Source organism: Urocitellus parryii, unplaced genomic scaffold (genome assembly GCF_045843805.1).
Source record: "Urocitellus parryii isolate mUroPar1 unplaced genomic scaffold, mUroPar1.hap1 Scaffold_127, whole genome shotgun sequence".
In the NCBI taxonomy this organism is placed as follows: domain Eukaryota; kingdom Metazoa; phylum Chordata; class Mammalia; order Rodentia; family Sciuridae; genus Urocitellus; species Urocitellus parryii.
Window position 1 is genome coordinate 304,986 of NW_027551944.1, and position 12,658 is coordinate 317,643.

Below are 12,658 nucleotides of genomic sequence, written 5' to 3' on the forward strand. Positions count from 1 at the left end.
GATTTTAAACAATTCTTGGCAAAGGACAGAAAAACATTCTTAACTTGATAAAACATGGCTACATGACATTTACAGCCCAAAATCATTTAATGATGAATTTGAACAAAACAAGAGTGTCTATTACTTCTTTTCATCAGCATTGTTTTGGAAGCCCTAGCTACTGCACTAGGACAAGAAAAATGAAATATAAAAGGGGGGATGTTCTTTATTTGCATATTTATGAATATATAGAGAATATGCAAAAAAACCTATTCATAACTCATTAATAAGATAATGCAGTTCCTGGATATAAAATTTGTACAGACAAATCAATTCTATCTCAAACAAGTAATAGTTGCTTAGAAAATGAACTATTATAATATTTATAGTAGTATTAAATAATATCAAGGACCTTATTATAAATTCAACAAAAGAAATATAAGAATTTTATGTAGAAAATAAACCTTTGTTGAAAGAAATAAAAGAATATCAAAAGGAAAAGGAAACTGGAACAATCTTGAAATTAGGGAAAAAGATGGAAGAGTGACTTAATAATTGTTATGGTTGGTGAGATGTTAAATTGTACATTCTCTTTTACTTTTTTCATTTCTCTCAATTGAATTGTTTATGAGAATGCATTTTATAAAAACAGTGAAGTCATTATTCTTTTTTTTCATTTGTTCATAATAGGTATTCTTGACATTAGATTTATTTGGACTAATTATAAATGCATGGAATATAATTTGCTCCAATTCAGTCCCTTCACCCTCCCCATCCTCCCTCCCACTGTTCCCTTTCATCCACTTTACTGATCTATTTACATTTTTTAAAATTAGTATCTTATAGATATTCAAAATGATGAGTTTCATTATAGTATATTCACATATGTGCATTGGAAAGTTAGTTTGGGTTTATTCCACAGTTTTTCCCTACCCACTCCCCATTCCCTTCTTTTTCTTTTACTGATTTTATTTTTTTTAAATACACGACAATGGAGTCTATTACAATTTTTATTACACATATAGAGCACAATTTTTTATATCTTTGTATAAAGTATGTTCATGCCAATTCACGTTATACATGTACTTGTTTTTTTGCATTACAATTCTTATTACACATATATACCACAATTTTTCATATCTCTGTTTGTATATAAAGTAGGTTGACACCCAATTTGTGTCTTCAGACATGTACTTTGGATAATGATGTCCATCAATCACATTCATTCCACATTCATTAGGAGGCTAATCCCCTGCCTCCTCCCTTTCCCTCACTCCCCTCTTCCCTATCTAGAATCCAACTATTCATCCCATGTTCCTCCTCCTTACCCTATTATGAGTCAGCCTCCTTATATCAGAGAAAACATTTGGCATTTGTTTTTTGGGGATTGGCTAACTTCACTTAGCATTATCTTCTCCAACTCCATCCATTTACCTGTAAATGCCATGATTTTATTCTCTTTTAAAAAAGTTCATTGAGTGTAATATATCACATTTTTTAAAATCCATTCATCCACTGAAGGGCATGTAGGTTGGCTCCAGTTTAGCTATTGTGAATTGTGCTGCTATAAACATTGATGTGGCTGTGTCCCTGTAGTATGTTGTTTTTAAGTCCTTTGGGTATAGTCCAAGGAGAGGAATAGCTCAGTCAAATGGTGGTTCCATTCCCAGATTACCAAAGAATCTCCATACTGCTTTCCAGATTGGCTGCACCAATTTGCAGTCCCACCAGCAATGTATGAGTGTGCCTTTTTCCCCACATCCTTGCCAACACTTATTGTTGTTTGTCTTCATAATAGCTGCCATTCTGACTATAGTTGTATCTTAGTTTTGATTTACATTTCTCTGATTGCTAGAGATGTTGAAAATTTTTTCATATATTTGTTGATTGATTGTATATCCTCTTCTGAGAAGTGTTTGTTCAAGTCCTTGACCCATTTTTTGATTGGGTTACTTGTTTTTTGTCAGGGCTTAGCTTTTTGAGTTCTTTATAAACCCTAGAGAGTAGTGCTCTATCTGATGTGTGAGGGGTAAAGATTTTCTCCCAGGATGTAGGCTCCCTGTTCACCTCACGGATTGTTTCTTTTGCTGAGAAAAAACTTTTTAGTTTGAATCCATCCCATTAATTGCTTCCTGGTTTAAATTCTTGTGCCATAGGAGTCTTATTAAGTAAGTTGGGGCCTAACACACATGATGAAGATTAGGGCCTACTTTTTTCTTCTGTTAGATGCAGAGTCTCTGGCTTAATTCCTAGGTCCTTGATCCATTTTGAGTTAAGTTTTGTGCATGGTGAGAGTTATGAGTTTAATTTCATTTTGTTGCATATAGATTTCCAGTTTTCCCAGCACCATTTGTTGAAAATGCTATCTTTACTCCAGTGCATGTTTTTGGCACCTTTGTCTAAAATAAGATAATTGTAATTTTGTGGGTTAGTCTCTGTGTCCTCTATTTTGTACCACTGGTCTACCAGTCTGTTTTAGTGACAATACCATGCTGTTTTTGTTACTGTTGCTCTGTAGTATAGTTTAAGGTCTCATATAGCGATACCACCTACTTCACTCTTCCTGCTAAGGATTTCTTTAGCTATTCTTGGTCTCTTATTTTTCCAGATGAATTTCATGATTGCTTTTTCTATTTCTATGAGGAATGCCATTGAGATTCTGATTGGAATTGCATTAAATCTATATAGTGCTTTTGGTAGTATGGTCATTTTGATAATATTTTGATTTGAATTAACTTCAAACTTTTGAATTGAAGTGGGTAGGATAGTACCAGATTGCTTTGAAGGGAGATTGGATCAGTTATGATCTGTCTTATAGGCTGTTCCTTAGAGCTGGCCTAAATTCACCCTCATCTGATAGTTCTACTTAGAAATAGTGTGCCTTAATCAGATCAATATCTTATATGGGAGTGTTCCCCAGATTGTAGCTGTGATTTTTTTCCAGATGACCAGATTGTTTTTCTGAAAGTGAGCACATTTTTAGTCATGTTGATTAGTTGTTCTACATCACATTGCTATTGTTTCTAGGGTTAACATTAATGATTCTAGGGTTAACATTAAAACCATCTCTCTCAGAATAATTACAAATTTTTGGGTGGTTTACGTCTTCTAAATCATGTCATCTAAAAATAATTGAGTGAGATGCTAATGAGATACTGCAGGAACAACTGCTGTTTTTCTGACAACTGATTGTGAAACCTTAAAACCTGCATACCTTGTCTTTATAAAGTGATGAGTATGCAAAATCTGGAAAGATATTCTATTTTTTAAATATAGGTAGATATGACTGCCATTTATTTCCTATTTAGATATATTGACATTCATATGAAAATATGCAGGTCATTAGCCTATTATAATTTCACTATTTATATTACTTTTAACTTGATGAGACATAAATAAAACTTTCATAGTACACAAGGTGGATATTTGATACACAGAACATAAAGATTTGTGAGGAGCTTTTTTGTGGGTTACATGTAGAACCCACGTATTTTAATATTCACTATTTTAAATGAACAATGCATGAAGGGAATGCAATACTTGGCCTATTTTTAAACTAGTGTAAAACCTAATGATACCATCCGTTTGCTTTTTAAAACGAATAACAGTTATTTTAGCCCTTGCACTTCAAGAGATCTAGTCTTTAATTTTTCAGTTGTCTGTTAGGTCAGTTTTGTTTACTAGATGAATGTTAACAAAACTATATGAGCCTGAAAGAATTATCAACCAAATTTAGTCTTTTCTTTCATCTGGATTGGGTTAATTTCACAAGTACAAAAGTAGTTCAGTCTACAGTAGTTCTAGGAAATGAAGAATTTGCCTTAATAAAATGTTCACTCAACTGAAACTCTGAGTAGTCAAAATTTCCAGACTCTAAACTTCTCAAGAGAAGGGCCTCATGTTCTCCATGTCATGTAAACTTTCCAAGGTGCTTGGCAGCACTCTGTACCCTGTGGAATACTCAGTACCTTTTTGTTTGATGTTACTGATGTTTGATGTTGCTCCCTTAAAATCTACTATTAAAATGTAGCAAAACTGATACATTGTTCTTTCTGTTTTCTCATACTATAAAACATGTATATCAAAGTGATAATTTAAAAAAAACCTTTTTTTTTGGTTGTAAATGGACACAGTACCTTTATATTTATATGTGGTGCTGAGGATCAAACCCAGTGCCTCACATGCAACCCCAGCCCCTCAAAGTGATAATTTATATGAAGAAACATTTAGCATCCTTCACATAAGAATGCTTTTTTAACCTCTATTTATTTATGTGGCGCTGAGGATTAAACCCAGGGCCTTGCCTGTGCTAGGCAAGTACTCTACCACTGAGCCACAACCCCAGCTGCCACCAAAGAATGGGGTTATATGGAAAAAAAGGATGCTTTGTATGAATGTCTGTTTCATCAGCATTAAACAAACTTAAATTGAACATTGTCATCAGCTTAGCTTTAATTAAGATATGAATGACCAAACCTCCCCCCCCAAAAAAGGTGATTTTATCTTGAAGCAATTAACACAAAGCAATCTGTATCTCACAAATTAGTTGTTTAAATTTACTTTCTAGTGTGGGAGGGGATGAGTCACTGGACAATAATTACAACTATAGCAGTAATACTTTCAGGTTGAAACACTACTGCTTCACAAATGAAATGATTTTAGTAACTAAATTCAAACACAATTTGCTGGAGAGGACTTCTAAAACTTTTGATACAAAAGTATAATTGAATCAAGGGACAGTATTCTCTACACAACCTGTACGTGGGCAGCTACCTTGGGCTTTGCTACAGAAGTGGTACAATCAGATGGATGTAAGGAGAGGCAACTATGGGTGGGTTCAGAACTGCTCAGATAAACTACATAGAACACATTATAACTTACTAATAGAATAAATACAAAAAAGGCTTTAGAGGGAAAACTACTGTTGCTTTGAATAAAATAATAAATCTGCCTTTCCTTGAAAATCTATCTTCCTAGCTGACATCACCTTTATTTAAATGCTATTTTAAAATTAGGAGTTATAGTAACTTCAGCATTGCCTTGTGTCCTGTAGAGGTTGAAAGATACATTCAAAATGTGTTTGTGACTTAAATTTTATTTTACATGGTTAAAAATGGCATAAGCTATTATATGGTTTTCCTCTTACACACAGCTGCTGCTTCTACTATTAAATGGAGGTTATGTAGATTGAATTCTTCCTAAAGGACTCAAATTCTTTTTGATTCTGAGTTATCTTCAGTAGTTTAGAGATTTTGTTTCACAGAGATTTTGTTTCACACTGAAGCTTTTGCCCCTATTTTGAGAATACTTAGGGGACATAAAAAGAACAATGATATGTTATGTTCTAGGTTTCAACAATCCTATTACTTTCTAGAATTTAAAAGAATGGAAGAATCTGGTCTAGCAGTAAGCAAAAGTACCAGGCTTTTATAATTTTATTTAAATCTTAAACCTCTTTAAAATGTACTGTTAAAATTGCCGTAATTAAAATTACAGTTCTGGAGAGCTAGTTCTTAGAAACATTGTTTTAAAGACAGTAGTTACAGATTCAGGACTTGCTTTAATTGATTTTTAAATAAAATATATTTGAGTATCTATCAAAAAAAAGAATTTAATTCAGCCCATAGTTGCTGATTAAAGACATTATAAGCCTTAGAGTTTCATTCATTCTTAGAGGATTATACTTTTCTAATTTTTTTATCATATTCCTTGAAAATCAGTGGCAAGGTATGGGAAAGAGAAGAGTGTGTTGTGTACATTTTTAAAAAGAAATTTCCTAATTTTTTATAGACACAACATACCACCTTATATTTTACTGTTATAATGCAATAATGGCAAAAGCAGTAGAACTTCAGGTCAAACAACTCTTGCTACCAATGTAAACTCATTCTCAGAAAACCATTCTCACATGGACAGTGGTTAGAAAAAAGTACATGAATGTGCTACAAAAATAGAGCCACAAGACTTCTCACAAGTAAAAGAAATCCTTTGTAGAAGTCCACAGTTGACCAAGGTCCAGCCTCCTTAACAGTGAGCAACAGGGAATATGCTGACAAGTCACCATCTTCAGTTCTGAGAGTGAGTTGGCATGCTTCCCCATTGGCACAAAGTCTCATGACGATCCAATGAATCAACAGACACTTGGGAAATATTAATAAACATTTTTTATGAACTATTACAACAAAGAACTTCAGCAAGAAGGAAAATGAAGTTTATGATCTTTGAGTAAAAATTTTTAGTGTAGCAGTCTCTGCGACCAGATATTGAAAGAGAAAAAAAAATCAAGCTTATAAAACACCATTTCTCTGTTATCAACTGGAATACACTAAAAATAGGATAATGGAAATACATGTTCTTAAAGCATTTCCACAGGAAATGTCCATAATTATGACACTCTAAATCATTTAGCAATTGTATATGCTACATTAACTAAAACAAATGTATTCCTTATTGCACATTTTAAAATTGGAAGGATACTCTAGCTTAAGTGGGGGATATTTAGGGGGAAAATATTTTGGCTCAAAATGTATACTGCACCAAGGCAGCTTCATTCTAAAAACATAAACCATTTAAAATAAACTTTTATATTTTGAAGCCAATAATCCTTTAACTTGATGAATAGTTTATAGTCCATTTTCTGACTAAGTGTCAAAGGTTAATTTTATGGGCCCTGTTTTAAGGCCTGTGAACAGCCCTCACTAATCTGAGAATTAGGTGTAGGTGGAGGTTCATCTTTAAAGCCTGAAGGCATTAAGTCTTTTGCAGCAGGTGGTGGCCCATAGTCTTGGGGACCATGAGTTGGAGGTGGTAATGGGGCACCAGGAATGAAGTACTCTCTTGGGCCAAATGAGCCTAAAGGTCTAAATGGTGCTGGTGCGGGTCCTGGAAAAAAATCACGAGGGTCAAAAGGCAAATCCCATTTTCCAGGTGGAACACCTGGTGCATATTCTCTGAAGCCTATTGGTGGACACATACCAGGACCTGGAAAATAAAAAGGAAGTTATGTAAATACCCAGAAATTTCTGAACTAGGGTGATTTCAAGTATGTTAATATAGTCTTTAATTTCTCCCAAGCCTAGAACATCAACTGGTGAACATCCTGACTTGCCAGATGAGGCAAACTGAGATGGAACAAGTTTAGTTATAGCCTTTGACCAACCAGCCATGAAGCAACATATTAAGGATTTAAACATGGCTCTACCTAGCTCCAGGCTTGTCTTTTTTCTTTCCCTACTATATAATTGCAGAATTATTTCTATCTCACAAGAGCTCCATTTATATTTGGAAGTACTATATTACCATGACAAGATGATAGATCATGAAATAAGAACTTCACTACATCAAAGAAATATTGATAAAAGGAAATTCCACTATAATTACTGTATCCATTAAAAATTCATGAAGTATTTCAGCATGGACTTTACACATGCCATCAGAATCAAGGTGCATGCCCTCCTGAAAAAGGCCTTCCAAAGCCACCTAATTAAATCAGCAATATTTATTAGGTCACTGTTAAATCCTCCTCTTTAACACTTCCCTCTGACTTTTCTCAAGGTAAGGAGGGTTTGACTTTTCTATATTCTATAACCTACTGCTTATGCTTCCATTATGGGTGATTACAAACTTTATGTTATAGGATTTTCATATCTGTGACAAAATTTTAAGTTATGGCATGTGTCTCATCCACCTTTCCATCTATTGCAGTGCATATCAACAGATTTTCAACAAACATCTGCAGAAGTAATATTTCTGGCTTTTCTGTATATAGCCCCTTATCCTTGTCTATGAGAGATAGCTATTGCCTATCTCAGTATAAGATTATGTAGTGTCCCATATGTCCCAGAAAACTGGAGGAAAAGTTAAAATGTACTCAGCTTTATCCTTCCATTGTTAAGACCTGAGATAGCAACCAACTGTTTTAGCAAGCAATAGAAATGAAAGATGAATGTGATTTATAAGTCAATCACTACTGTTCAGATCATCATACCAAACGGTGGAGGAATTGGCCGAGGCCCAAAAGGCCCACCAAGCTGACGTGGCGGTCCATACCAAATGGGAGGTGGTGGAGGCCGTCCCATCGGGGGTCCCATGAAGGGTACCCCTGAGAAAGGAGGGGGCCCTTTCATAGCCATATGAACCTGCAATTTAAGATTTGAAAGCAGTTAAAAGTTTTAAAATTCCTATGTATTAAGACAAAGTACCAACACCGATAAAAGCTAAAACCCAAAACAGGCACCTGTCCAGAGAACACCATCAGTGCAACAAAACTACCCACCCCTCCTGTGTATTCCCACCGACAGCTTACAGAAGTTGGAAGGATGCCACAAGAGGGAGCAGTTTGTTACTGATTATATCTGCACAGGAAAGGGAAAGGCAAGAGGACTGGCAGAGGTTATTAACAGAGGTGATTTCTGACCAGTATGTCATGCTGTATTCACTACAATCTATTTCAAAGGGAGTCCCCCCCCTCCCCATCACTTCCCTTTCATCACAATAGCTCATTACTTCCATATTAAGAATGAACAGAATAAAATGAAAAATCCATTCTCTACCCATGTAATAATAGCTACTATTCAGAGTATCTTCAGTAAGTCTTTCATATATTATTCAACCTCTGAGATCTTTAAGTAGACTGTCTTATTTTAAATAAGAGGGAACAAAAGCAAATGGAATATCATAATTTGTTGAAGGCCACACTGCATATTAAAGGAACTCAATCCCAGGTTTGCCTCCAAGCCATGCTTTTCCCACCTCTACTCCTCTCTAACAATGGGTCTTTTCTCTCTTTTAAATCTTCTACTACAAAGGGATTTGGGGTCTTATCTAAGGTGCCCTTAGATTTCTCTAGAGATGTATATTCCTGGAATATATATACACTGGAACTTGAGAAGTATTTTCCATCACAGTGCTATATACACAAATTAGGAAGACAAAGCGTTAATATTTACATTCATTTACTGTACACCATTTGAGATATTGATTTATCATTTCCTATGAGTAGTGGGTTTGAAACTAAACAATTAAAATTTATTTTGTTATAGAGCTGCAGAAGACCTACCAGATATAATAGCAACACAGTTACAAGAGAATACACTTATGTGAACAAATGAGACCATTTCTTGGGACTGGCTCAAGAGGTCATTTTAGATGATCATTGTTTCATTGAAACAGTATTTCAATTTCAGAAAATCTGATACCAATCTAATTCAAATCACTCAAAATAGGGTTTGCACAAATGGAGGAATTCTTAAATAACATTCTTCCAAAAAAATAAAAAAATATATGAATTATATAATTTATAATGAATTTACTTTGCCTTAGAACATTCAACACAAAACACCATATAAAGTTAGAGTGATAACTTTTCACATTCTGTAGTTCATTACAGTTGTACACACTTAAGCAACATTCCCAAGTTAAGGAGAAAAGTAAGCTCAATATTGCATGCAGTTTACAGCAAACAAGATCAGTGTCATGCTCTGAATATCCTTCCCAGAAATGCACAGAATAAAACCCAATTCAGTTCTCAACCTCTAAGCATCCAACTGGATGCTCAGTCAAAGAAGTAATGGTGGAGACTGAGGGGGTCTCAGGTTCTTGGGGAACAGTTTGCTTTTTAAAAAACAAATGGGATTGTACAAATAGAACACAAAGAAGGATAAAGCAAAGAGCAAGTACTGTAGGAAAGCTACATGTTCCTGCATGACCACATGATTCACAGTAACTACAGAACTTACCTTGCCCTCATTCGTAACCTTAGCTGGAGAAGAACTTCTGGAGCTGCTGTTCATGTGAGGTGGAACACATCCTGGGTCTGTTAGAGATCAAAGAATGGATTCAGACTTATTCTAACATGAAAAGAATAAAAATCATCCATCCACAATTACAGATTCTTTGAAATTACTTGGTCCCTTTACCAGAGGCAACAGGTTTCCCAGATGCCTCAGAAGACCAGTACGAGGTAAAGGTCCATCCATTGACCCTTGGGAAAGAAAGATCAGAGCCCTTGTATGTATTTTTCAGAAGAAATAAACCACTGGTGGACAGGTCAGGATTCAACAATACCTAGAAAGCAAAATGAAAAATGGGTTGCCCAGAGGTTGGGGTCATACCTCAGTTGTAGAGTGTTTGCCTAGCATGTGTGAGGCACTGGGTTTGATTCTCAGCACACATTTAAAAAATAAATAAAGATATCATGTCCATCTACAATTAAAAATATTTTTTTTAAAAAAATGGGCTGCCCAATACGTAAATCACAATTTATGAAGAGACTTAAGTAAAATAAAGAACTGCCTTGGGTTGATAGAACAGCAGATTAATAAGTATTGGTCCTAAACTTTAAGCTATAGACTTGAAGTATGTGTAGGCTGGCTTTTCTTTAGTCTGTATAACCTGACTTCCAATCTTACCAAGACTACAGTCCTATTTAGAATTGGAAATAAGACTCAGTATTTTCATGTAGGAAATAAAGTATGCTACATAAAGTTTAAGGCTACTTTTATAATATTTGGGAAAGGAACACCATAGAGATTTAATTTAAAGATAAAGGTTTACACTTCACAGAGTAAAATTTAAAAGAAAAAAACAATACAGAGACCTCCAGGAAAAAAAAAAATGTTTTCTATTCTAGAACAGATTTTACAGAAAACATTCACTAAGATAAAGTAAGAAATTATCTTCTATATATTGTACAGGCCCAAATTATATGTTTTCATTAAAATATTCAAAAGGGAAAAAAAAAACCAAAACCTTGAAGCAACATGTGAATGCTAACCAAATCCGTTTCTAGGCATATCTTTTCGATTAAGAGTAGCAGAAGGAGGTCTCCCAGCTGGCTCTGCTGTCAGTGGAGGGGAACATTCTCCACCACTCAAGGGGGATGGACCAAAAGAGCCATTATGGCTCAGTGGACCTAAAGACAACAATGCCGTGCTACTACTTTAAGGCAGCCTTCTCCCTGACACCAACCCTCACCTCCCGCTTTAGCAAATCATTCAGATTATTTCATAACCATTACACACAGAAATAAAAAGTAATTTACATACATTATGCACCAAGAAATAAAATAGCTCCTTTTACAAAGTGCCCCCTACCTCTCCGAGGAGGATTTTGTAAATTTGGTCTTCCCGGCATAGGTTTTACAATCACGGGTTCATCTTGCCGCACTGCCATCTTTTGGGTCATTTCCAATAGTCTTGAATATTGAGAAAGAATGGGCTGAATTATGAAACAGCAATCTATTCCTTCATAGATAATATCTAGGATAACCTTAAAACACTATAAAACATATAGTAAGATACCAAAATCACATACTTCTGTCTCAAATCAGCAGCTTCCCTTTTCTCTTCAGCTATAGCTCTTTCTGCAGAACGAGCTTTGAGCTATTAAAGAGAAAATATTCAAATTCAGTTGCGGTAGGCTATGCACAAAATAAAGAAAAGGGGGAAAAAATCTTACCCAATTATCATGAGCTTTCTTCTCATGCATAGCAATCTGAAAAAGACAACACATTAAAAAAATATGTTTTTAGGGACTCATTATAATAGCCTATAATTGTCTGTATTAGATATCAAAGAATTCTGCAACTACAGGACAGTATTAATTACTACCTGGTTTTTAAATGAGCGCTCAGTTTTCTGTAGTTCTTTTTCCATCTCTTCAATTCTCCGCCTAAGAATTACAACAATTGAATAACATTTGAAACATTCTGACCATTTTCCCTTTATTCCATCAGCTATACTTTTAAAGACGTTATCATACATAAGAAAAACATTTCTATGGTTATATGAATCCAGTGTGATCAAAACTAATACTACAGGCCAGGTGCAATGCCACATGCCAGTAATCCCAATGATTGGGAAGCTGAGGCAGGAGGATCACAAGTTCGAGGTCAGTCTCAGCAATTACGTGGGAACCTATGCAACTGAGACCCTGGCTCAAAGTAAAAAAAAGGTCTAAGGATGTAGCTTAGTAGTAAAGCACCAAAAATAAATAAATAAATAAATAAATTAATTAATTAATTAAATAAAAACCTAATACTAATAACTTCTTTATCATTTAATTGCTAGAGATTCTGAATGATAAATTATAGTTTCCTTAACTGTTCATGAGTGTGTTCTCAAGTAATTCTGCTAGAAATATCTTCCTCCTTAAAACTTTTTTTGTTTTTTTCAAATTATATCCATAGAAGATTTCCAAGGTCTATCAAATGCCACACTTTTGTGGGTCTTGATACATCACACAGCAAACTGATTTCTTAAAGAATTACTACAACATACAAAACCCCCAGAACTGTTTGCATTGACCAAGTTCCCTATGGTCTTGCCCATTAGGTATAAGTAAATCTTTGTTAACATTTTTCATTTGTTAAGTTGAAATTTATTTTTTCTCCTGTGTGAATTGAATGTATTCATATCCTCTCGTTATTTATACTTCCAAGCTATTTTCTTCTATCTACACAATGTAAAAAAAGATTAAAAAGAAAGCTAACACTAGTTCATTAGACACTGACACCCTCCTTTAGAAACTGAACTCACTTGTAATTTTTAACTTCCTGTACAGCGGAAACCACCTTTTCATCTGCAGCTGACAGCTGCTGCTCTTTTTCTAGTCTCTCGTATTCTTCTTGGCTCAGTTTCCTAAAATAAAGCCAGTTATCAAATCAAAAGTTTTTCTTTGT

At 34.7% G+C, this 12,658-nt stretch overlaps 1 pseudogene; it reads right to left on the bottom strand.

Moving 5' to 3' along the window:
• Positions 1–4,157: 4,157 nt before the first annotated feature.
• LOC144251621 (transport and Golgi organization protein 1 homolog) overlaps positions 4,158–12,658 on the bottom strand; it is a 100,982-nt pseudogene continuing 92,481 nt past the window's right edge.